The following is a 24,121-nucleotide window of genomic DNA, read 5'->3' as shown; positions in this document are numbered from 1 at the left end:
GATAAAGTGCAAGAATTGCTGCTTCCGGTTTACTTAAGGTCACTTCGGTTGGCAATTTTCAAGGTGATATGTCACCCAACATTTTGCAAAAGACCTTATGGCTTTATAATTAACTCCTATAATATGTGAAAGGATTGTTTCATGCCAAATGTATCATATCTACATCACAATAAAGCAAACGATTTTGCACTAGTTCTTTCATATATTTATCTTTGAAAGTGTTAGAGGATTTCATAAAACAAGCAAAAGTCAAAATTCAGAACACGACCTTGACCTTTGACCTTGACCTCATTTTCTAAGTTGGCAGGTAGATAACTCCTATAAGATTTCACTGGATTGCTTCAATCCAGATCAGTCAAAAATTTCTGAGTATGTAACGAACAATTAGGATATACTTTGTCATTATCTTTTTTGATTACGGAGGAGATACAATAACAGGAAAAAGAGTGTTTGGGGAGATAACTCTTACAATAAAAAGTTTTCGGTTAAACATTGTGATTTTAAAAAGCGCAATAACTGTTCGATATAATATCCAAAAAATCTAGGCAAGATCTTGCGAAACCAAATTATACCGCAAGAAAAGGGTTTAGCGGAAGAAGAAAAAAAAACTAATAATGATCAGAACAAAATCAAAAGGTCTTTCCACAGAAAAGTGGAAAGACCTAAATATCAACAAATATATACACTTATGAATTATATCAAGAAATTTTTTGCCATATGTAATTTTATGTGTCAAATAGTTATCCTTTATTTCTAAGTTAACGAGTGAAAACCGTTTTAATAGTTTGAAAGGAAAATAATTGGTAGAAATTTCCTCAAAATGTAAAACCAAGAGTAAAGCAGAAAACAAGCATTAATCTTGATATGTACGTAATGGTACTTAACACCAAAATATCAATGTAAACATAACCTACATAAATTAGAATAGCACTACTTTAAAATATAAATTATGCAATAAACAACCATTACTGTAGGAACAGGCCGAAATGATTTCTGATATATAAGATACACATACTTAATATCACTGGTTTATTATCATAAAACGGTTCCCCTTAAACTGACCTAATCGCAAACATGAACATGTGAATTATGCGAAAGTTTCAAAGTCAATAGACCTTGACTGAGGGGGCGGAGAAAAATAATCATGGAATTAAGATGTGCAAATGCTTATACTACTGCACACCAAAAATCATAGATCAAAAGTTTACAAGGTAACAGTCCACAGGAAACCCATGTCACCCCACTGCGACACATTATTCTATAAACTCCAAATCTACAAGTCTTAATCTTTGATACTGTTGCTCAGCGGAGAAGCTGCAAACACCATTTTTAAAGTAGTCCTTGGTTTGACCTGGCCGGCTTAGAACCCATGTCCACCTGCACTCAAGGAAAAGACGTTAGATAAAAGTGAGTATTTCAAATGAAAAAAAACTTTTTTTCAAGCATTCGCTGAAACATGGAAATACGGTCAAATGAAATTGAAAAAAAACTCCTTATATTCAACTGACAATTTCAGTCATGACTTATTTGTAGATTTGATCATTTTTTGCTTTTTAAAGCTTTCATCTTTAATAGTTTTCAAAATAGTATGCAAATATGATGTAAGCTGAAACATAGATGATGTCAGCACAAACATAGATGATCATCACCGAAGGCCAGACTTTTATTTTCAAATATTGAAGGTTTGTGCATCTCTTGAAAAATACATTCAATTTCTAGACTTCAGCAATAAATGTTTACTTTCTATGAAAAATCATTTTTTTGAGAAAAAAAACCCACAAACCATTACTTTAGTATTTTTAATTATCATAACCTTCTCAGCAAATTTGCTGTTAGACTCTTGAAATGAAACATGCTCCATCTCTTACCTTTTGATTGCATCCTATCTTCTCTTTACCTACAACAGAGTACAAATTATTATTACTGCACGCTTTGTAGCTTCCAAGTACTTATCACATGTTTGTGTGTATTAAAAGTCTGACAATATAACAAAGCAATAAGAACCTTTATAACACATAAAACATTATTATGGCCATCCATATGTTCAAACTATTTTATATGCATGCATTCAACATTTCTATTGAAACACAACTTATTCCTTGACAATGTAAACCAAATTGAAAGTATCTGATATTGTTTTTAGCTCACCTGGACCAAAGGGCCATGTGAGCTTATGCCATCACTTGGCGTCCGTCGTCGTCGTCGTAAAATATTTCAAGAATCTTCTTATCTGAAACTACTAGGCCAAATACCTTCAAACTTTAAGTGAATGTTTCTTAGGGTATTTAGTTTATGAATTGTATCCAAAGTTTTGATCCATCAACAAACATGGCCGCCATGGCTAAAAATAGAACATAGGGGTCAAATGCAGTTTTTGGCTTATATCTCAAAAACTAAACCATTTAGAGCAAATCTGACTGGGGTAAAAATGTTTACTAGGTCAAGATCTATTAGCCCTGAAATTTTCAGACGAACCGGACAACTCATTGTTGGGTTGCTGCCACTAAATTGGTAATTTTAAGGAAATTTTGCAGGTTTTGTTTATTATCTTGAATATTATTGAAGATAAATATAAACTGTAAACAACAAAAATGTTCAGCAAAGTAAGATCTACAAAACAGTTAAATGACAAAAATTGTCAATTGACCCCTTAAAGAGTTATTGCCCTTTAAAGACAATTTTACACAATTTGTTAATCATGTTTGCTAAAATTTAAAAATCTTCTCTGAACTACTGGACCCAATACTTCTAAACTCTAACTGAACTTTCCTTATGGTAACTGGTTTATAAATTGTATCCGAAGTTTTGATCCATTAACAAACATGGCCGCCATGAATAAAAATAGAAAATAGGGGTCAAATGCAGTTTTTGGCCTTTATCTCAAAAACTATAGCAGTTAGAGCAAAAGTGACATGGAATTAAAGAGATGAATAAGTCAAGATCTATCTGCTATGAAATTTTCAGACCAATTGGACCACCCATTGTTGGGTTACTGTTGGAAATAGTTTATTTTTATTAAATTTTACTGTTTTTGGCCATTTTCTTTAATATTATAATAGATAGAGAGAAAGTATAAATGGCAATAAATGTTCAGCTAAGTAAGATCTACAAATAAATCAACATGATCAAAATAGTCAATTGACCCCTTAAGGAGTTATTGCCCTTAAAACGTTTTTTTAACATTTTTTGTGAAAGTCTAATTACTATTTCAAAAATCTTCTCTTCTGAAACTACTTGGCCAAATACTTAAAAACTTAAATAGAATGTTCCTTTGGGTACTTAATTTATATATTGTATTCGGGGATTTGATCCATTAAAAAACATGGCTGCAGTTTCTAAAAATAAAACATAGGGGTCAAAAGAAGTTTTTGGCTTTCATCTCAAAAACTAAATCAGTAAGAGCAAAACTGACATAGGTGAAAGTGTTAAACGGGTTTCGATCTACCTTTCAAGTAATCTTCAGACCAATAGGACAACTTATTGTTGGGTTACTTTTCAGAAATATTTAATTTTTAGGAAATTTTACAGTTTTGGGTTATGTATTGTCTTTAATATTATTATAGAAAGAGAGAAAGTGCAAATGACAAAATTGTTCAGCAAAGTAAGATCTACAAATAAGTCAAATGCTTGAAACTGAAATTACAGGTGAGCGATATCAGGCTCTCATGAGCCTCTTGTTTAAGAAAGGAAGTAAACTTATCAACTAACATCAACCAATTAGATGCTCTTTGTTGAAAACTTTTAAAATTCGTAAGGGGTTCCGCGGTTGCCTGCGATTGCTGCTGTCAGTGTAAAAGTGTAATGTCGACTTAAAAAGTGAGTCCATTTATCAGTAAAATGCAGAATTTATAAAAAAAATCTAACTTTTTTTTATATGCTTTTTTATGGTCTTGAAGATTAGCTTCTGTCCAAGTTTCATAACAATCCATGAAGGTTTACAAATTTATGATGTCAAACAAATTATTCCCAGACTGTCTAAATATTAACTGTGAAAAACTTATTCGTTACTGTAATTAAATTGTTTTGGTGGATACCTCTTTAGCCCTTCTAATCCATTTTCTGGTAATTTTCCCCAATATTTAATTTGACCTTCTATATCATCTGATTCTGTCTCCAATTATTTTAACTGAACAATGTATTATCCATGATTATCTTTCTTGTATTAGTCTGCGCAGTTTATAATCTCTGTGCATACCTCTCTAGCCTCTGTGAGTGTTGAATGTCTTGATTTATAGATTCCATCTTCCTCTGGCTTTTTTGTAACTGTTAAATATTAAAATATTTGATTTTATGTTAAATTATATACTAGTAAATATAATGAATATGGTCACAAATTTCATTCTCCTGAACACCACCCCGCCCCACCCCCAAACCTCCACTCCCACTAATCCCCTTTTACAATAGCCAAGTTGTTTTCAAAAAAAATATATTACTCCTGAGTTTGGTGGAAGTACATATATATCATGCAGCTTTAGTTTTTTTATTATTCTCTGTTTGTGTCTGTTTTGCTGAGTGTGAAACCGCATTGCTATAAGACGTGTCACGGTACCTATCTATCCCTAATTCATGTATTTAATTTTGATGTTATATTTGTTATTCGCGTCGGATTTTGTCAAATGTCTTAACGTCTTTTCTGTTATATTCGTGTGTTATGGTAAAGATAATTAATCACCCCCTTCATTTATTAGATTTAAGTTTGGTTCAATGAAATTTATACGATATATTTGGTTTACAGTTTGATTCAGAAGAAACACCGACATAGCTAGATAATACAAATAATTATCTAATTACTACCACAATTTGATATTAATAAGTATTGTAATTTTCATTGTTATTAATAAATGTAATGTCAGTGTTGCAAATCTAATCTTGAATCGATCCTAGTCCTATCTTATTTTTGGGAAATATTTTTACAAATTCAAATGTGACGTCACTTTGTGTGTTTTTTTAGAATTTCAAATGTGACGTCACTTTGTGCGTTGATGCTTTGGCTAACTCGGCTGTGTATTCTTATATGTTGGATTAAGTTGTTTTATGTAATGTATCCGTTTTTATTCTGTAGTTAGTCCCCACTTCGGTTTTATCATGTATATCTATTATATAGTCATTTTATAAAATTTACTATTTGCAAAATTATAAATTATTCTAAATTATAAGGATGTTCTTGTCCCAGGGAGAAAACCCTGGCCGTGTTAGGCGCAACTTTTTGGAAGTTTTGGTCCTCGGTGCTCTTCGGCTTTGTACTTGTTTTGGCTTTCAAGCTTTTTTCATCTGAGCGTCACTGGATGGTCTTGTGTGGACGAGACGCACGTCAGGCGTATTGAATTTTAAGCCTAGTACCTTCTGCTAGCTATTATTCGTGTGTTTCCTTGTCCTATATGTTCTCCCATTTATTTGTATTGTGGTCCTGTCATGTGATGTCGTCGTTTTGGTGTTGTGTTTGACGTTGCCATTAAAGCGGGAGGTTTGGCATGCCACAAAACCAGGTTCAACCCACCATTTTTTTCTTAAAATGTCCTGTACCAAGTCAGGAAAATGGCCATTGTTATATTATAGTTCGCTTCTGTGTGTGTTACATTTTAATGTTGTGTTTTTGTTGTGTCGTTGTTCTCCTCTTATATTTGATGCGTTTCCCTCAGTTTTAGTTTGTTACCCGGATTTGTGTTTATCTCCATCGATTTATGAGTTTCGAACAGCGGTATACTACTGTTGCCCTTATTCATGTTTGTCTTTGTACCTGTCTAATTTATTTTGGTTTTTATTATTCCTATATTGTTTTCTAGAGTCAGATTTTATATTTACCACTTAATGCACTTATTTTTGTATATCTGTGTATTACGGATTTTAGAAATCCAAGACCATGGACATTTATGCCAATAAATTATGTGTGTATCTACAGATTGACAGGTCATCAGTTCAAATTTTTAAATGAAAGTATATAGTTTTACATCTGTTACTATACTTACTCTAGCTTGATACTGTTTGACCTAATCTCTCATCTGTGTGACTACATTACGCCAGTGGTGTGCAGATCCCAGGGCCTCACGCAACTTCTCTTCTAAATCACGATTCTCAATCCTCATTTTTATAAGACTGTCATTCCCATAAGCAACCTGTTAATGTAGTTACTAAGAATTCTAAAGCGTTTTAAAGATCGTGATAAATATAACAGCTTATGGATGCATACAAATGTGATTGAAATGACGAAGTGAAAGACTTACACTATTAAAAAAAACACAAAATAGATACAACTTTAAAAGAAAGTGAGTAACACATCTAGATTTAAACATTAAAAGCAGAAAAGGGGTTTGAAACATGTATTAGGAGGCACAATGCATAGCAAGCTGCCTATAACGCCAAATATTTGAAATCAAATATTGTCTTAGTTGTCACTAAGCAGTAGTACGGACTTTTGTTTAGGGCAGCATGCAAAGTTGCCTTCTTTTCCTTTTTTAGGAAGTCAAATCTGTTTGCTCCATCACTCTCAGCTTTCAATTCTTTGCCTCAATTATCTCACGAAGATTCCACCTTTCATTCTGACGGTGTTCAATTAAGAGTAAGGAAAACCAAAAGTATTCAATTTTCAAACCATGTGTTAGAAATCCCCCTTCCCAGAGTGAATAGCTCTCATTCATGTCCCTCAAAAGCTCTACTCTTCAATTTTTAGCAGGATCAAGTGATTACCTCTGTCTCATCTGTTTTCCTGTTTTCCTGTATTTAGTGCACGGCAAGGTAACTCCTCTTACCAGGTATGTCGCTTTTATACGAATGATTAAATATTACTTAGCCTTGTTAAGTATGACAGCACCAAATATTCGGGACACAGTTTTCGCCGAGGGGGTCCTCTTTTACCTTAGAATGTGGAGTTCGAGCATATCTTATTCAGTCACAGATGCATATAAGTTATATTTGGATCCTTCCTTTGCTCATCGGCAGAGTCATGAATAAATTTGTTGCAGCCCTTGGGAAGTGATTATCTATTGAAGGTCTAACTCTGCTGGTTTCACTATACATGTTTTGGAAGTTTGGAATACCATATATTGTTAATTAATTAATTTGTGTATTATTTGAAAACTGTACTGTTTTTTTGTGGTTTTATTAATATGAATAAACTGTTGACACAGATATACGTCTCGCCTTTTTGTTATTTTGATAGTATAATGCAAATGTTGAAATTAAAATAGCAATACTTAAACTTGCAAGTTATGCAAACTATTCAATATCAGTGAACCATGACTGAAAGTACTGAGCCAAACAATCCCCATGCATACCAAATATCATTGCTCTACCACTAGTGGTTCCCCATAAACCGACCTATTCACAAACTAATACATGTAAAGTTTTATAGTCAATAGGCCATGACTGAGAGGGCTGGGTAAAATAGCATCCATGGAAATGAGACGTGCCAATGCTAATACAGCTGCATACCAAATATCTTTGACCTACACGACAACATTTAAACAAAGCAAAAGTTTTAAGGTCAATACACCATGACTGAGGGGCGGTATTAAATAATCTCCATGGAAATGAGATGTGCCATTGCTAATATAACTGCATACCAAATGTCATTGACATACCACTAGTGGTTCCCAATAAACTGACCTTATCACAAACTAATACATTGTTGACGAAGTCGCTGCCGCCGCCAACGCCGGAAACAACATACATATGTCTTTCTTTTAGACTCTGTCAAGGCAAGTCAAAAATATACTGCAGTATCTTTTACTTGCTAGATTGAAAAAATGGTAATGTTGACTCAGCCTGTGTTGTCATGAACCTTTGTTTAAGCTGGTCCAACTCTTTTTCTAAGTGGTTTACCTAACCAAATATTAATAGTTAAAATATCAACAAATACATACACTAATGCTTTATTTATATCAAGAAATGTTTTTCCTATATGTAATTTTATGTGTCAAATAGTTATCCTTTATTTCTAAGTTAAAAGGTTTCATAGTCAATTGACCTTGACTTAGGGGCGGGGAAAAATAATCTCATGCAAATGCTTGTACTACTGCATACCAAATCAAAAGTTACAAGGTAACAGTCCACAGGAAGCCCATGTCATCCTACTGGGACACATTATTCTATATACTCGAAATCGACCAGTCTTCATCTTTAATACCGTTGCTTAGCGGAAAAGCAGCAAACACCATTTTAAAGTATCTGGTTTGACCTGGCCGGGTAAGGATCATGACCTCCTGCACTCAAGGAAAACACGCTACCACAGGACGGTACATAAAAAGTGAGTATTTCACATGACAAAAACACTTTCTTTAAGCATTCGCTGAACCATGGAAATAAGGTCAAATGAAAATGAAAAAAAACCTAACTGACAATTTCAGTTATGACTTATTTGTAGATCTTGTTTAACTTATCTTTTTTTGCTTTTTTTAAACTTTTATCTATAATAGTTTTCAAAATAGTATGCAAATATGAACTGAAATATAGATGATGTCAGCACAAACATAGATGATCATCACCGAAAGCCAGACTTTTATTTTCAAATATTGAAGGTTTGTGCATCTCTTGAAAAATATATTCAATTTCTAGACATTATCAGTATAATAATGTAAACTTCCATGAAAAATCATTTTTTTAGGAAAAAAAAAACACGAATCATTACTCTAAAGGAGCATTAGCTGTCGAATTCATGTTCACCGATTTGACTCAAATTCTCATATTTGATTCATAACATACTTCAACGTATATCTAAGTTATAAAAAGTCTAAAATAAACAATTTACAATGCATGGGCTCGATAATATGTATCATCATTTCGTTTGTATGTTAGTCTAGACGTCATCTAATTAAACATCGAGGTGACCTCCGAAGACTGCCGACGGTCATATAACCCGATATAAACATAAATATAGATATAATTAGATAGCGAACTCGTGCAATTTGATTTTTCTGGGTCTGTTTGATTTCATATTATTGGTTACAAATATATGTTAATCAAGGTTTTTACCTGCATGAGAATAAGTTTTTTTTTGTGGATCGAATCAGTCAATCAAATGGTTTACCCTTGTTTCACTTTCAATATTGATATTCTTTTCCTTTTAAGGTAGTTCGGGGGTCTAAATCTTCGCGCTGTCTGCGCATCGTAAGTCATGCTTATTGTACTAATTTGCCATAACAATAAAATTTGATTATTAAAATAATCTATTTTAATTTAATACATTGCGGAAGAGTTGAATAATTGAAAACTGCAATTTCATAACTTTATAAAGTTTGTTGTTGCAATTTTCATTGATGCAAATGTACTTTCTTTCTGGAAATATGGAGCATGTTCTTGAAGTCGGAGAATAGAGAAAGAAAATTTAAATCATAATAATCGAACACATGAACTGCTTTTCATGAATACTTTAATGCAGATCGAAAATTATAGATAACGGTCTTCATTTTGGTAGCTTGTGAAGCAGTTTCACTCTTGTCTTACACTAGAAAAGGTCCTGCAAATATGCGAAAGATGGATGTAAACAAAACATGAAAAGGGAAAAAACTGTAAATCTTCTGCGAATGAATTGAATACAAGTGCGCAAAGAGCGATTTATGACCCCAGAAAAATCATTTGCAGGCGTAAAGTTAGCGGGAAAGATTTCACAGCAAACTCCGTGAACAACAAAACAATGAAATGACCCCCCCCCCCCCCCCCCCCCCCCCCCCGCCCCGAGTCTAAAATAAACATGTAACCATAGCTCATGATACTTCACTCCTTGTAATTCTTTGATAATGTGTGGTCCTTACATATGGGTTTACATCTCCATAGGGGGGGGGGGGGACCTTTTGGGTTTCTGGGAGAAAAGATAATGTATGTAGAAGGGTTTTTTGCAAACAGAATTTTCATTTTATCTTGTTGCACACCTTGAATATTCGAATGCGGGTGATTTTGCTCCGATTCCATTCGTCACATGGATTTGTTTCGCAAATAATGTTGTTTTTATCGCACTAACTCCTGTTTACTTGGTCATTTCACAGAGATTTTATGTAATGAAATCAAAAATGTACAAAATGTATGTTAATTGGCCAAGAATATGAACTTGTTGAAATACATTTTATGGAAGCACCATTTAGTCCACCTTTTTTTTGGTTATGCATGCACACTGTTAAAGTTTAGAACATTTCCCTATATAGGCTACTAATTATTTTTAAAAATGAATCATTTCAAAAACTACCTTTCCTATCTGATGGTTTGGATAGAGGGTCCTTCATTTCTCTCTTCTCTAATATTTTATACCATTTTTCTCTATTCTTTTTTTCTTATTATTTAACATCCCAGTATCCTTTATTGTTTTGTCTATTTGTCTATTTTCTTTATTTATTGTGCACATTACATGCATTATTACCTATTCTTTACAACTCATCTAGACCCTCATATTTGATCCTGCAGAATCTTTATGAGGGAAAAGCAAAACTATTTTACTTCCAAGCAGGAAAACCTGTCTTGTCAAAAAAAAATTTTTTTTAATTTTTATAGCTTAAAAGGCCTCTTTTCATGATATTGCTGTTGACTGGTCAGCATTTGGTTTTAATCCTTAGAAACAAGTATAAATTGTTAATTATATTTAGTCGTTTAAAACTAACACATATTAAGCGGTGTAGAATATTAGAATGTAGGTTAACGTTTCATACTAAACAATAAATTTTAAACAATTTACTATTTGATTTAAATTGTATTCACTTTGCAGGAATAATTATAATAAATAAAGTTAAACATGTACCAGTATGTGTATACTAGCAGAGTACACTTTTCATGGACAGAATTAAAAAGTCTACAATGAAGATTATTTCAAATCAGGTTAGGCTAAATCAATTCAGATTGACAAATAGTTCTTATACGATAAAAGTTATATTTTTACCATAAATGGCAAAATGTTATTTGGTACAAAAATTTCTTCTTCAGGCAATGAATGTACTTTTTACATAAAAAATAGCCAATTTGAGCATGCAGCAACAGAGAAATTATGTGGTAAACCAGTCAATAAAGGCCATTATACAGGATTCATAAAAATGTTGAAAATATATAAACATACATCATGGGAAGTCAAAGTTTGTACTATTTCTACATTTAAATGCATATACCATTTGACATACAATGTACATGCATTATTGTTTATTTGCTGAAGACCGCCTTCGGGTGCAGGATTCTCTCGCTCTGTTGAAGACCCATTGGTGGCTTGGGAAGTTTTCTGCTCTTTGGTCGGGTTGTTGTCTCTATGACACATTCTCCGTTTCCATTCTCAATTTTATTGTGGATCTGCATAATGTAGGATCCTTATGTCACTAATTTAGCAAAAACAAACAATATGGAACACAACATACACGTATCATTCTATTTTGATATATTAATGTTTAAAGTATATCAAACAATACAAAAAACTGGTATCTCAAATCTCCCAATTAAAGAAATAAGATACCAGTTTTTTTTTAAGTTTAATATGATATGTCGACTGAAATATCTGACAATTGTACTAAAAAATATATACCTCATTGAGTGGACCTAGATATATGCAATGTCCTCTTAAATGTAAGAAGTGTTAAAAAGTTCTTTTTTTTTACCTGTTTACTTTAAAAATCCACCATAGTCCAAAGAACGATGATGTTATACACTACAATTCGCCCTTTGATAGGCCTTTAACAGTTAGCAATGTCTATACTGGAAAGTCAGCTAAACAAGGCCTTTTCATGATACAATATGAGGCATTTGAAAACAAACAAGTGGCTTGAAATCTCATTGGAATAGCTTCACTCTGTGGAATTTAAGGATAATCCAGGTACTACATTGTTTATATTGGGAAAAAAGCATTGTAGGAAATTTAGAGATTCTGCCAGCTATATGAATAAGCAGTTACGTCTGTTACAAAGACGTATAAATGTATATATTATATATAAAGACATTTCTTTGAATCAATTTTGGCAGCAAACATTTACTAGTAAATCCCAAATTTACATCTAATATTCAAGTATACTCTTTTGGAGAATTTAACATCTGAGATATTACTGATGCACATATCTCTATGGCAAAGGTGTTTGTCTCGCCTTGACGAAGTCAAAAAGCGAGACATGGGTATGCTGTTTCAGGCGTCGGCGTCAACAATGTACTAGTTTGTGATTATGTCTAGTTTAAAGTAAACTGCTACTGATAAGTCAATGATATTTAGTATGCAGTTGTATTAGCATTGGTTCATCTTATTTCCATGGAGATTATTTGAACCTACCCCCTCAGTCATGGTCTATTGACTTTAAAACTTCCGCTTAATTTACATGTATTAGTTTGTGATTAGATCAGTCTAAGATGAACCATTAATGTTAAGTCAATGCTATTTGGTATGCAATCGTATATGTATTTGCAAGTCTTATTTCCATGGAGATTATATAGCCCCATCCCCTCATTATGGTTCATTGACTTTGAAACTTTTACATAGTTTACAAGTTAATGTTTGTGTTTAGGTTTGTTTAAAGGGATCGACGTATGATAAGTTTCAACATTTGCATTATCGAAATAACAAAAAGGCAAGACATATCTCTGTGTTAACAGTTAATTAAGACTTAAAATTGTGTTACTTTATATCTATAAATGAGAAATGTCTACCGTTCATTTCTTCCTAGAAATATGATTGGTAGAGAAAAAGTAGTAATTTTCCCTCTATATCTTAACAAAAGAAGCTAAAAAAATTTTTTTTTCTGGAGTTAATAATTATTTTTAAAAGGCACATAGCATACATGACGCATGTTTTACGCATTCTTATAAGGTACGTCAATTGCTGTGCCCGCATTCGCTTTAATAAGTGTTACTTTGGCTCAATAGAGTGCAACTATTTCCGTGAATTTTCCAACAGAAAACAGAAAACACTTCCCTAGCTATAACGTCGTAGCACCTGATCTTACCCACAACTTCAGTTGCACAAATCATAAACTAAGCTTACCAATATGCAACGTGCCCTCTTTCAAAAATTTTATAAAAAATGTAATATATGACATTTACAATTTTGTTGTTAAAACTTATTAGGATAATTTTGGAGAAGATTAGTATGATTATTCACAGATTTGAACACGTTTAAACTATTATTATAATTGTTGCCTTTATTTGGACAACAATAATTTTTAGATAAATTGAATCAATGAATAAATACCTTTGCCAGTATTTTCGTAAAATAATAACTAAACTATTTATGGAATAGAAATTATATTATTATTTGATCATTACAATAAATATGTTCTTAATGGTTTTCTGTAAATGTGTTTGTATGTCAAGTATTTACCTATAGGTATCCGTGATGCTCAGTTCCAATTCAAATCACAATCATGTTTACAATGGGAAATACCCTATTTATCAGCCAAATCACACAATAACGTTGCGTGCAAGAAAACAGGTCTCTAAAGTTCAAGGTTAATCATGTTAATCATTGTCAATACGTACATAAATATTACATAATATATAAAGCAAGCACGGTTTCAGTCGTCTTGACCCCAATTTAGCAATATAAAGCATGTAAATAGAAGTAACTAAAGAAATGTAGGATAAATAACAAGCTAGAAAACAAAGATGTTATTCGAATGCCACTTGTTAGCGGAATTTCGTAACGCAAAATCGACAACAGTCAAATTTGCCGGGAACGACGTTACGTTCACACAAAGGTATTACCGCGTTATTTAACGTTTTTATCAATGCTCTGCAACTTCGAAATTGTTTCTGCCTTTCACATATGGCTGTTTCACACTAACTGCCCTTTTCAAACCAATATCAAAGCTTTGTGGTATCAAATGTGATTTGGCCTGAATAACTTACCATAGACGTCATTAATTTTTGTTTTATTAATTGTGTTCCCTAGTCGTAAGACTGCATATAAACTCACCAGGATGACTGGTTATTTAAACCAACAGAGTTGATTGACAGCATCTATATATTTTTTAATTAACTGAATCAATTTGTGGTTTACATAAATTATAAATATCCTTTTTTTCCCTGTTTACAATAAAGAAATATATTAGGTTCAACAGTGTCACAGTTGAATGTTAAAGCATAAGTACACAAAGTCTGTCCCCTCTAACTTGAAATAAAGTATACAACATATATACTTATGTCTGCCACATTTATTGACTTACATCTAGAAATTGACAACGAGGGTTTGTTGATTGTTTCATTTCTATGAAGCAAAACTCCAAAGGCACTTGTATATAGAGTATATATCTACCAGTTGTGGCGATATTCAAGAGCTTGCATTTCCTATCATATTATATTTCTGCTCACAAGGAACATATAAAACCAAACGTTCTAAGTGTTGAAGTTGAAGTCATCTCTTCGTAATTTTAAGGACGCAATCACGAGTTGGTTGACCGTTATCAAATATCTGTTTCACAGTTGACAATGGATATGTTCCAATTGTCGTCACCCCAATCCCGTCCACTTTCTTAAGTTTTCTATATTGTGTTTTGAAGACTGTTTTATGTCTTTTGGTCGTTTTCCGCCTTTGACCATGGCATTGACAGTTCGTTTTTGACTTATGAGTTTGATTATTGCTTGGCTGTCTTCCGCCTCTCTTGAATTAAAACTCAAAATTATCATAATATCGAGTGAAATTTTTACTATTTTTTGGTGTAAAAAATTTAAAAACAAAATTACCGAACTCCAACAGTGTGTAGCATCCTCACCAAATATACCAAATCTGAAGTTAGGTAAGGTCAACTTCTTCTTATTTTCATCTATTTAGGGCTGATTATGATCAATTGGCTTTCTCTCTCTTCAATTCGTTAGAATTGAATAAGGGGTGCCTGCTCAAAGAAGCATATGACGAGTTCAAACTTGTAAAAACAGATTTATCCTTCGACTATTCATTTGACGTTTTCGTATAACAAAGTTATATCATATATAAGCTTGAACAACACTGTATTTCGAAATAAACAAAGTTATGTAAATAAAGCGGTTAAATTGTACCGCAAATAGATTTGTACTGTACGGGGAATAGAATAGATACTTTTTGCTTTATTGTTTTTTTGCTTCGGGGGTACCTATATTCGGTGGTGATGCTACACAGTGTCGAAGGTTAAATAAAAGGGGGAGTCCATATAAACTGACAAAAACATAAGACATGTAAATGACGGCACTCATGTCTGTTTTATTTATTGAAGTTTTCTTATGGATTTTGCAAATTCAAAAATACCACTTTTACATTAGATTTTACCGACAGCTCAAACATTGTAATTTGTAACGTGAAAACATGGAAGAAGAATATCAGTTACTTGGTCTATGTTGGGCAATAAAAAACCAAAATAACTTTTTGTATGCTCCGGAAAAAGATAAGAGCAGAAAGGGCGATTATTTAAAAACACAAAACAAGAAGAACCATCCACTGCCATTCACCAAAATTCGTTACTTTATTGTACCCAGAAATGAATAGAAAAGGAGAAGCTGCATTTTAACAATTTAACGCAATTCAATTTGAGATGGACCTTTAACAACAGCAGCAAACTACGTCCTTCGAGTATTACTTTAGATGGAAAATATCTACGTTTTCGATTCTTTAACTCATAACGCAATAGGTGAATTAGCATTTTACAGAAACTTTTCAAACACATCCTTTATCAATCAACTATTTTCCATGACAGATAACTTATTGATATGCAACGAACTCAACGGCTATGCAATCTTAATGGTGTCACTAAGCATCACTGATAGACAAAAGCTGTATATAATTAGTTACACAGTTTGCTAGTGACCTTATATATATATCGTATTAGGTCACTAGCACACTGTGTAACGAATTTATCTTACCGACTATCTTAACACGTGGTATTTAGGCTAGTGGCCTCTCAAAGTGATCAAGTCTTCAATGTTATGAACCTGCTTCCATTGGTCTACACCAAAACAAATGCCAACAATAAGAACTTGTTAGCTTTTAACATTGTTAATGTGTTTTCTGCATTTATTTTCGATCGTTCATTATGTCACTAGCACATTTTGTAACATTTTGTCATGTCGGGGCCTTTTATAGCTGAGTATAGAGTATGGTTTTTGGTCACTATTGAAGGCCATACGGTGACATATAGTTGGTTAAATTCGCTTCATTTTGGACTCTGTTGGATAGTTGTCTCATTTGCAATCATACCACATCTCCTTATTTTACATTAGCTGTTCTATCTTTAAAAAAAGTTCCTATTTAAGAAAAATGTTTGTTCTCTGTGGCTTTAAGTCATTAACTTCTGAAAATTTCTAGTATGCCTTTAACAAAATACAACAAAGAACAAAAAAGGGATGAACTCCGAAGCCCCATTAAACGAGGTGCACAAACAACAAAACCAAACAAACAACCAAACAAGTGTTTAATTTTATTAGTTCTTCCACAATTAGAAACTATAATTTACTTGTACTTTATTTGATAAAGACACCGTCAACAAATATCAACGTTTTGGTTAATACTCTTTAAATTTTATTAGTATAAAAATAATAAAAAAAAGACATTGTATGATTGCCAGAGAGGTAACCATCCACCATAGAGGAAATGATAATCAACTTTGAAAAAAAAGGTAAGCAGGCTTTAGATTCTGAAACGCGAAAATAAAAAGGCAAATTTCACATTTATGTGTAAAAGAATTGTTGAAAATGAATTTGAATTTAGGAAGTGTAGCTTCCGTTAAAACGGACAAATGACGTGTTAAGCATTTTTGAAAAACAAACACAAATTTTGTTCAAAGTCAGAACTGAAAATTGTCAATTTGGAATCAGACTTTTAAGTCAATGTCACTGTAATAACGGGTGGAACGTTGTCACATTTTGCTTCTAATAGTTTCTCATATCTCTCATTCCACGTTCTGCTAACGTACGGAATTCTGCAAAAGAAATACAAAACGAGTAAATATAAGCCGTAAGTATAGAGGATTTTTTACAATGTCGACTATAGAGTAGTGAAAATATTAATCAACCTATGGTTGCCTATAGTCGTAATTTAACCTTTGGCTAAGACATAGTATTGTTTTCACTTACATAACTTGTGATTTTTGACTTGTGTAATTATTGGTATGTTAAAAAAAAAAAGAAACACCAAACACAATCCAACACTGCTCTGAAGAAACGTTACAATGGTGAACCATGGTTGATAAAGATTTTAATTAACTGTAGCCTATCGTATTTTTATTTTCTATTTCCTTATTTTTATTAATACTATCAATATAATGGCTTTGGAGATGTCATTTTTTCGGAAAAGGAAACATTTGGTAAACACAAGGAGTCAGAACATGAACTAAACAAATTAATACTTCTCTTGCAGTATCTATTAAATGAACTAATTACTTGGGCTGGGGACAATTTAGACTGATATATCTTTTGGCGTTTCTTCTGTTACCGGAGAGAGTGATTCTAAATACAAAATCACTTTGTTTCCTGCGAGACTCGAACCCGGGACCTCTGTGTTACAAGGCAGCGCTATAACTGATTGAGCTAAAGAAGTACTTTCCTAGCTCAACCGCTTACGGCTGGCTAAGTATCTACTACATGTTCTAAGGAAAGCAATCCCGTCACTCTTTGACTTATGGTTTCTGATTGCATCCTGGGTATCTTCATTGTTTCAATGATTTACAAATGACAACACTGTATGTCAGACTTTAATTGACTTTTGTCTAAACAACTAACTAATTTTACCCTTTCAAAATTTAATGCATTCTAAGTAATGTTTTCAAAAACGTATACCAAAGCATCGTGATCGGTAAACAATGTCATAAACAATGGTTACCAACCAATGGCGTTATGTTATATTTATTTTGGGGTACGGACATTGAAATTAATTACCCACAATCTTTTCGATTTGAATCGATAAATTTAAGAGATGCCATCTTATTTTATATTAACACCAAATTCTCAATAGGCTTATAACTTAATTAACGGCGCTGGTAAAAAGCAAAAGTACGATCTTATTCATTATGCATGATCAATTAGCGACAGAATTCAATGACAGTTTCAAGGAAGGAGACGTAGATTGAGTACGCCCCTCCATTGTCTGGAAGATATATCATTATCTAACATAAAATCGTCCAAAACAGTATTCGCCTTGTACGTTCGGCAGTATTTCTTAAGCTTAAATCCTTGATCCGCCCCTGGACTTAAATAGATCAACATTCTGTAAATTTCATCTTCGAAAAGTTTACAGACATATTATTAAGGACATATTGAATGCTTTTGACAGAACTGCTGACGTCTTTGCATAATGCCTTACAATGCCACTGTACAAGAAACAAGTGAATTTGAAGTGTTTACTTAAAAATTTGTATAACACATATCTCAATGATCAAGAAATAGAGCAAATATTGTCATGCTTCCAATATGCTAGATTTTTAACTCGAAAAGTTGATATTACAAAAACCTCAAAGACATCATAACACAATACACGTTTTCATTTTTGCAAGATGTCAGTATGAGTAGATCTTCATATCATGAAACTTGATTTAGTGCACCCCTCGATTAAGAAATGATGTAAAAATCCTAGACGTAACATGGAAGTAATATCAATGATATATATTCATTTAACAATAATACACTACTGTCCCAACTTAGGTGAGGATTTTGCGCTTACAAACATTTAAACCCACCATACTCTTTATGTGTCTGTCTAAAATCAGGAGCCTGTTATCCAATGGCTGTCGTTGGTTGCTGCCTCCAATTATTGTTTTTCGTTTATTGCTTGATTGATAATCAGGGCTTTGGTTATCTTTTATGATTCTTTTACACATTTTGTCATGCCAGTGCTTTTAAAGTTTACTATTTTTTATTTTATATAAGGATATCATCAAACTTACCTCCAATTTCTAGCTCTTCATTTCCGTTTGTGTCAATTTGAGGTATGGCTAAGGTGAATATTTGTCTCCATCGATTCTTGCTGTAGTCCAGTCCAGGTATGTTTGCATTTGCATAAAATGTGGCAAATTCATTGCCATCAATGTGGCCATCCCTATTTGTATCAATCCATCTAAAAGCCATGGCAAAGGCATCTCTCTTTACAGTGTCTCTCTTTTGTACCATCTGTTTTGAAAATTTGTATCATTTACTATTTGATTGTGTTAACAGATAATGTTATGAATATATGAATAGGATATAAATTGCGTGAGGATGTAAGATCGGAACAAACTAATAGGTTTATTAATTGAAAAAATCATTTTAATAACAAGTATATTGACAAATTCAATGGTATTAATCGATTTTACATTAAACATGACTTTGGAGGATTTAACTTTGAACGCTATAGGATTAAGGAGAGTCGATACAGTTTAAAATTTAATTCTTCCTTTTTTCATAACACGAAACATACTGTAGGCGTGATGAGGCTACAAGACAAACAAGGCAGATTTTGTTATCATTATAATTTGTTTTGAGAAAATATTTTTTCGTCAACTTTAAATTTTTTAAGAATATTTCTTCGGTAATGATATAATCAATTTTTTTTCATTTTTATCGTTTTTTATAAATAAATGCGTATAGAAGAAATTAAATCAAATGCCAGCATCTTTGCATATACAAAATACATGCCAAAAAATTGTATATTTGTTAGCAATTCTATATGGTTCTTGTATTGACACTTTTAAGAAATTTCATACATGATTTGGCTCTCACTGTGCATTTGAAATACTAAGTAAATGCATTAACATATTAGTCACCTTGCTTATTTTTGGGAAAATTCTAAAAAGGCAACTTAAAATGGGATTCCGTAATTTTCAGAAAATTCACTTCAACGCTCGGTAAAGTTCAACTTGTCCCCCGCGGATTTCGAAGTGTAGTGCAAATGTGGGCAACGCCTCTGCTGAAAAAAAAATGGCGTTGGTTCATATGAAGCAGCAGAACATTGCTTATACTAGCTATTCGATGGATAATTTTGTTAAGTTGTCTCATTTCAAGTCCAATGATTGACTTCTGTTTTTTACGACAATATCATACACAAAACTGTTTACAAAGGGGCGTCGATTGTTTGTGTTGTCAGTTAGATCCCATGCAAATGTAAATGCTCCTCTCCAACCCAAATATTTTTTAACTCTCATCATTGATGCTCGTTCAATAGAATATCATTTATCATCAGTTTTCAAACGACAGCAATTAACCCAGACAAATGTTACTGCTACATGATCAGTAGATGTCGTTATGTTTTAAGTATATCAATTTGATCTAGATGGGCGTTGTTTAAGCAGCTTCGTAAATAAAGTATGCTCTATTTGTAAAGATCGGTAAATTGTTCAACTTATTTTTCTATTCGTTATCTCAAAATACATGTTTTAACTAGACAAATGTGAGACCTAAATCCTTGCTTACCTGGTGATATTAGTTTATTTTATGTTTGTTATATATGGGATGTAACTCTAAACGCGATAATTTACGTTTAATGCTATCTAGACATGTTGAAGGAGTAGTCACAATAGCATTGACTTAAAACTTTGATTTTCAAATTGACAATATGAGTCGACATTTGGGGAATCATATTTTCAGAGTTTAAATAAAAGAAGCATATTCCCAAGAATTTTTTGATAAACCTTTAGTTGATAAAATTACCAGTTTAAGATAATCTTAAAATTGTCAGGAAATTAATTGAAGCTACCAAAATTTTTAATTTTTAAGCCTAATTGTTTTCGAAACAAGCACTGCATTTTATTTAATCTTATGATTTTTAAAATATCTCATATTAATCTACAACATACATTATCTCAAAAACATAAAAATAACAATAAAACTGCATCGACTTCCCTTCAAGTAATCATTTCTGGTAAAACATTTCAAGTGTAAATTTAAGGGAAAAACATTAGTCTTGGAAACGTAGTATTTATCATACATTGACATTGCAGCTGTTTTTGAAAATTATTCGTTAGTCCATAATGGACTTTAATGATATGATGAAACTATTCGATTTACTTCTATCTTCGTTAAAACTATCTGTTTATGAATCCAATTTGTTTTTCAATTTCTGCTAAATTGATCGTTTCATTATTTGGCTTGCCAGCAATATTTAATCCAGTATATATACTACTTACCGATGTAGTTTTGGCAATCGCCTCATAAATGGCGGATCCTTCCTTAAATTTGAATTTAAAAGGAGAAGCAAAACTTGCAGCCACAAGGCAACATAATAATATCAGGGTTTTCATCTTCCGAAAATTGGAATTCAATTAATGGATGCTGGAAAAAGAAAAAAGAAATGTTTTTGAAACTAATAATCCTTAATACATTATTTTTCATATGTTATGAAAATTAAAATTAGAGGGTTTTTTTTAACTATTGATCCTTGTTGTACTTTATCGAAAAAATTCTAATATGATTACAGTTAGCACAAAACGTGTTTCCATCGTGTAACCTCTATCAGAAGCGCAAGAGACCAACATTTGCAATATTCCGCTTGAGCCATACTGCATGGTTAGATTAAAAGTTTTGATAAATTGCAAACTTGATAACTTCATCGAATGATTGCTATGATGAAATAAAATGTTAATTGAAAAATGACTGCTTAACGTTCAGCGGCAAATTGTATATGCATATACAGCACGATAATATGTTAATGATATATAAATACACCCTGCTTTGTACTAGGCAGACACGCTGTGTGTTGAAGCTTGGTGACGAAATAGCAAAAGCTAGTTCTGGAGACCTTAGTTTGACACAGCTCGGCAACGAATATTTGACCTCCAGCACTGAAACCCCCAAGGGTGACTGGGGAATAGAAATATGGTCACCATTGGTTTTCCTCCGAAAGGCAGTAAAACCCTTGCTAAAGGGGGCGTCCGTTTGGCTGTGCGGGATGTACAAATTTGCAGCCACGTCCAGTCAGAATGGGGACGTTAAATCCAATGCCTTGTGTAAAGAGAGTGCCACATTCTTTGCACGTTAGGCACCCTTGATACAACTCTTTTGAGGGGTCCGTAGGTGACCTGTTGCAAGGCTAAATTTCTGTCCCTATCCAATTTACCCTCATTTCCCGTGGCAGTCTACATTTCTCCGACATTAATCCCGGAAGCCCCTGTTACAGAACCTACCTGTTGTATTTATTGTTAATGTGTTCTCGTCCAGAATATGCATGATATATTTGCCACTGGACATTAAGCAACCAACAATCAATCAATCAATCCAGCACTGAATACGAGCACCCTCCAAGAATACTATTGAGGCGAATGAAAATAATATTTGAAGAATGTTACAAGACTAATTCGGTATACTTCGGTAATCATCGGCAAATTTCTGAAATCAATCTTTCGTTTATCTCGATACGGTTAACGTATGTGTCAGACTTATATCACAGTGCTGCAGACTAAATACCGCTATTATCAGATGTAATGTTTCAAACAATCAATATTTCTGGCATCATTATCGCCTTAGAATATTTCCGTTACTGCAGGGATTATATTTTTAATTTTTTTAATATTTGTTATTCCTTTTCCAACAAGGACCCGGCAAAGTAGATCATCTTCTTTCAATAAAAAATAGAAAGAAATTAAACTAATGCCTGTTTTATAATGCTATCGTATTTTGCGATTTATTACATTTAGATTAAAAAGGTTTGCAGCTTTCATCATGGCACACTATTGACGATGTTTTGTGGGTTTAATACTTGGTGTTTATTCAAATCATAATATTTTGCATTATTAAATCTACTTTCAAGGTCGAAACTGGTATGCAGAAATAAAAACAATTCGACTGTTGTATAGTAAGCAACTTGTGCAATCCTGCCATGCATCAATTCATTGAATTTTCCCCTAACCACAAAGTTCTTGTAAAATTCATGAATTATGCGTTCAGATTTATTGAAATAATATTAGCATTGAGTAAATGTAGGAAATAGTGTTCAAACTTATTTGCAAGTAAAGGTTAGTAACAAAGCACTGAAGGGTCAAACTACTTTAAATTTTTTAGTATAGTTCATTTGTAAAAAAATGAATTATGAAGATAAAATTATAAAATTATAAAATTCAGAATACATGTATATATCTAAGAAATTACAGGTAACATTCTTTTATTAGCACGTACCGTCAACATTTCCTTTTAAAATAAAGTACACACTTTTATCATAAAAACCTTACCTTTTTCTGAATAAACCGCTGATCTATTCAACTCTAATGTAGCAAATTAAACGCTCTCAATGAAGGAGTAAGTAAAATTGTCGACTAAGAACCAATCATATTACTTCGGCAATTTTCGTTAAAACGTCGGGAACAGTCGAATATGTACGATATATATTTGTACATAATCAAATTGACACTTTATTGATTTAAAACATCGAAAACGCTTTTCTGAGATAACCTACGTTAAGAATGCTAAAAAAAAATTGAAAGCGGATGATGTATAATTACTTGAGGAGCTAAATGACCAAAAGGAACCTAAAAAATAGCAAAACTATTTTAAATCAAATTTGCTTGAAGAAGTTTGCACTTTACTTTATTAATAACTTCTTAATTCATCAATGAAAATTTGAAGAAAATGTCTCTTTTAAATCAGGTCCATGGTGTAACACACTGACTATGTGGTTATTGATACCATCGACAACTAACAGTCCACCTGCAGGCGGCGGTTTTGACCAAGTTCTAGTATATAAATAAACCATTGATAGATATTAAGCTTCCAGAACGCTTTTTTTTTCTAGATTTACCGTCAGGAATATGCTAAATACCCCCCTCCCCCAAAAAAAAACCAAACAAAAAAAAAAAAACCCAAAAAAAACCCAAAAAAACCCAAAACAATGAAATTCGAATATATATGCATGTAAATACTCGAGGAGCTAAACGCATAAAAGAAAAGAACTTCAAAGAATAATGATTTTTGTAAGGCCAAATTGGAACCTTAGTTAAAAATAATTTCTAAATTCATCAACAGAATAACAATATATGTACAACCTCTTATAGTATCAACTTGAAAGGATACGTTTAAATTACAAAGAATAAGTACTTCCGTCAAAACACTTCATTAAACGTGAAACTCTGAACCGTCACTTTAAGTGTTAGATGACAAGTTCAAGTATACACAATTGAATTTGTTTCCATTTCAAAGAGACACTTCATGACCGCGATTCTAACAGTCTGGACACAGTTTCAATTGATTTGTACTTTTGGTTGAAAATTTCAATTTACAAACATTATCTCAAATAACTAGAAATGACAGTAATATTCCA

The 24,121-nt window shown here is 32.6% G+C and overlaps 1 long non-coding RNA gene across 1 annotated transcript; it reads right to left on the bottom strand.

Moving 5' to 3' along the window:
• Positions 1-16,312: 16,312 nt before the first annotated feature.
• Positions 16,313-23,172, bottom strand: LOC127706952 (uncharacterized). Its single transcript, XR_007984669.1, has 4 exons — positions 23,037-23,172; positions 21,000-21,144; positions 18,786-19,008; positions 16,313-16,826 (listed from the first exon to the last, which is right to left on the bottom strand). It is a non-coding gene; the product is annotated as an uncharacterized LOC127706952 (long non-coding RNA).
• Between the last annotated feature and the right edge of the window lie 949 nt (positions 23,173-24,121).

This window comes from Mytilus californianus, unplaced genomic scaffold (genome assembly GCF_021869535.1).
Source record: "Mytilus californianus isolate M0D057914Y unplaced genomic scaffold, xbMytCali1.0.p SCAF_6, whole genome shotgun sequence".
NCBI lineage: Eukaryota > Metazoa > Mollusca > Bivalvia > Mytilida > Mytilidae > Mytilus > Mytilus californianus.
This window is presented reverse-complemented; position numbering and strand designations above follow the sequence as displayed.